This window comes from Callorhinus ursinus, unplaced genomic scaffold (assembly GCF_003265705.2).
Source record: "Callorhinus ursinus isolate GAN/ISIS: 27379988/994484 unplaced genomic scaffold, GSC_fseal_2.0 scaffold53, whole genome shotgun sequence".
NCBI lineage: Eukaryota > Metazoa > Chordata > Mammalia > Carnivora > Otariidae > Callorhinus > Callorhinus ursinus.
The window spans coordinates 2959500-2963625 of NW_027397115.1; positions in this window are offsets into that span (position 1 = coordinate 2959500).

Below are 4126 nucleotides of genomic sequence, written 5' to 3' on the forward strand. Positions count from 1 at the left end.
ACGGCTGCTCCAGCCCTACAGCCATACACCCAACTTCCTAGAGCCAGAAGAGGAAAGGGAAGGAGGACGCTGCCCAGAAAGCTTCTGCGGGTATCTCACTGGCCAGAACCTAGGCACACGGGTTCAGCAAGCTGCAGAAAGCCTGCGAAATTAAGTCTCTATTCTAATGACCTTGTGGCCAACTAAAGGTCGGGGGTTCTTTTAAGAAAAGCAGAGTCTCTACAGTTTACATGTGAGGAAACTGAGGCACAGACAGGGAAGTAGTTTGTCCATGCCAACTGTAAGTAAAGGAGGCCCTGGGAGGTGAATAACGGCCCCTCCAAAGATCTCAGGTCCCAATCCCTGGAACCTCTATGTGTGAGCTTATTAGGGAAAAGGGTCTTTGCAAATGTGATTAAATTAGGGCTCTTGAGAAGGGGAGATTATCCTGGGTTACTCAGGGGGACCAAAATGCAATCCATGTGTCCAGAGGGAACGTGAACATCTCAGCCTTGGAGAGGCGTGGCCACAGTCAAGGAACCCTCGCAGCCCCCAGAGGCCGGAAGAAGCAAGGAAGGGTCCTCCCCTAGAGCCTCTGGAGGGAGCACGGCCCTGCGGACACCTTGATTTCAGCCCAGGGACACTGACTTCAGACCTCTGGCTTCCAGAGAAAATAAATGCCTGCCGTTTGAAGTTACCAACATGGTGCTCGTCTCTTACAGCAGCCTCAGAAACTAATACAGAGTCTTCAAGCAAACCTAAAGCCTGGCTCCAGAGTCAGTGGGGGAAAATGCTGGGGACCCTTCCCAGCACTGTTGATCAGAGATCCAGACTCAACTCCTACCCCTGTCCACTGTGCCAGGCCGCGGGCCACAGACCCTGGGAGAAGAGGGAGGCAAGCTCATCACCCGGGGTCCGCCATCCACCCCAGGGCCACAGGATGCTGGTAATGTCACCAGCAATTTTCCCACCCAGGGGTTGGCGTGAGCAAGGGGGAGGGACCTAATTGAAGAATGAGCTCACTGGGAGCGTTATTTATTCTACTTATTCTGTTTATCCTGGGCCATCAGCCGCTTCCGTGTGGTGCCCACGCACTGAGACAGGTTTTGAAGTGTCCCCAGAGAACTCCTGCAGCTCGTGGGCAAATCTCAGGGGCATGCACGCCCCGAGCCTCCTCCTCTTTCTTGTAAATGTTTTCTTCTGTTTTCCCTTCTGCATGTCTCTTTCATATCCTACCCTAAGCCTCAGCACGTTGGGTTGCCTGACGACTGGGCTGACAAGCCACCCAAAGCCTGGGGCATGTTCTCAAAACTGCCCTTTCTCTCTGCCCCACATGGTGTCCATGCCCCTATGCTGCTGATGCTGCCTCCGGAGCTGCTTCCACACCATCCCTGTCCCTCCATCACCACGATCCCCGACCTCACGCCGGTCTGCTCCCTCTATCTCCTGACCCCAGCTGCCCCCCTCCCAGTCCACTCTTCGTGCCGTTGGGGTCCTTCGCACCAGGGGAAAATCACATCAGGCCACCGTGGGGGTTGATTAGTGTCCCCCCAAATTCATGTCCACTCAGAATCTCAAAAGTGACCTTCTTTGGAAACAGGGTCTCTGCTGATATAATTAGCTAAGATGAGCTCACACTGGGGCAGCGGTGGCGGGGGGCACCATAAGCCCGGTGACTGGTACTGATGAGAAGAGCGGACACGCCGAGACACACACAGAAGGCCCTGTGAAGGTGAGGGCAGAGGTTGGAGCTATGCAGCGGCAAACAAGGAACGTCAAGCATCCTTGTCTAGAGCATCAGAGGGAGCACAGCCCTGAAGCCAGATTCTGGCCTCCAGAAGTGCAGGAGAAAATGTCTCTTGAAGCTCATCTCCTTGGCTCCCCAGCTCCGTCAGGAGGTCTGGCCCGGCCTGTACCCCGACAGCAGCTCCCACCCTATCTCCCTCTGCCTGCCTTCTGCTTTTATTCCCTCGGCGTGCCTGCGTGTTCTCCCTCCACATCTTGTTACCTCTGCTCTCTCTGCTTGGAGCCCTCCACTGAAAGGGGTCTTGGTGGCAGCAAGAAGAAGGAGGCCAGGGCCCAGTTTTTGGAGCCTCAGTTTCCTCCCCCAACCTGCCCCCGATGGATACCACAGTGCATCAAGCCTGAGTGCAGGTGAAACCTGGAAAAGAACATGGCTCCCACTCTTCACTGATTTTTCCAGGACCTTCTGTGTGTTTTCAGTTTCTGAGAATCCAGCTCAGTGTCCTTCACTCCAAAAGGTATACCTGAAATGTTAGCCATATATGGACTTCTTTTTTTTTTTTAAGAGCATGTCTATTTTAGCTCCAAACTCTGAACATGACCAGTTGGATATTTTCCATCTGGCACCTCAACAACCAAATTCTGTGACTTCCAGGTCATCCCGCAGGTACTTGCTTCGTTTTCTCCCTGTGAAAGGCCCTTTGTTGCTCCCAGGAAGTGTCACAATAACGAGGGACAGTTAATTTCACTCTTCTCCCTGGGCTGGACTCAGGCCAGGAAGGAGGGCAGGCCAAGGACTATGGGGTTAAGGGTCAGACCTCCCATTAGAAGGTAAGCTCCATGAGGGCTGAGGCCTCCGGTCTCCTGCCCCCCCAGAGCCAGCCCCGGGGTGTCGAGTGAGTTAGCCACGGCAGACATCTCTTGCTCCATGCCCAGAGTCTGCTCAGCTCTTTCCGTGGTCCTCAGCTCCCCTGATTTACTTTGTTCCTTACATTTTTCTCACTCAGCTCTTGGGGAACACGTGAGCACCCAGGCCAATCAGACCATTCTGTTCATTGGGTTCAGGGATCAGCGCACGACCCAACAGAGCCTGTGACTCACAAGGAGATTGTCACTGAGCTTTGGTAAAGTTCTCCCTGTTCCTCTCATTCTGGAATCAGGGAGGCCATGTTGTCCTCGAGGAACCAATGAAGGGGAGAGAGAAGTCGGTCCTTTTTCTATTCTTAGAGCCCCAGATCCAGCTTTCCCTAACCAGACTTGATTTGTCACCTGGATTATCATTGTTATGTGAATCATTCATTCTTCTTTTTTTCCCTTTTCCTTAAATTAGTTTGGATCGAGTTTTTAGATGCATGTGACCAAAAAAAGGCCTGCCCGGTATATGAAGGAAGGAAGGAAGGTATGAATGAATGAATGAACTATCCTCCAGTTCCAATCACTGGCTCTTTTCAGCACCATGCCCACATACCCAGAACACAGGTCTTTGCACACAGAGGAGGGAGTTTAGGACCCTCCCCTCAGACTTCAGAATTCAGTGTGACCCAGATGTCCCCTGAGGCCTCTCGACCCTTGAGATGACCCCATCTTTCCACTCCTGTGACCGCCCACTGCAAAGATCTTCCTATTCCAAAGCTCTCCCCAAGACTTCTGCGAATTTCAATGCATCTCACCTTCTTGAGGGGCCCTCAGATTCCCTGGATTAACATGGTGGATGGTCCTCCAGCCGCCTCTCTGTGCCTTCTCTCTTGCACACCATAAAAAGCCAGATGGGAGAAGGGTCCCTTCCTCAACTTCCACGTATCACCCCCTTCTCCAGTCTCCTGAAACCTTCACAGGGAACAGTGGGAAGGGAAAGACATGTGCTCAGCACCTGGACCTACAGCTTAGCATGCACAGAGCTTCTCCTTGATCTTTACACATCCTTGTTCTGGACAGACCTTCAGCCACACCAGCCACTGGGGTTGTCACCGATCGGTCCATCACACATGGCTCCCAGCTTGGTGCGAACTCTCCATCTCCCCCCTGCGACCCTGCGCAGGTCCCTCCTGCCTCCAATGCAGACTCAGCAAACATCCTGCAGAGCCTCCCCCTCTAGCAACCTAGCGCTTTGTTTGCACGGAGTTTCCTCCCTCATAAGAGTTCTTGGAGCCACTGTGAAGGTTTTTAACATTTTCCACTAACTTGCAAAGTTAAAATTATTATAGTTGCCATTTAGAGGGAGCACCTACAGTGGGCCCAACCCCATCCTGGGCCTATTTTTGCTGATGGTGAAATTGAGACTCCGAGAAATTAAATAAACTTGCCCAAGATCGCACAGCTTATGAGTGGAAGAACCCAAATCCCAAAGCCCAGACTATTTTTCCAGCTGAAACGTTCAGTCCTCCAATGGCACCTCCTGCCTTTA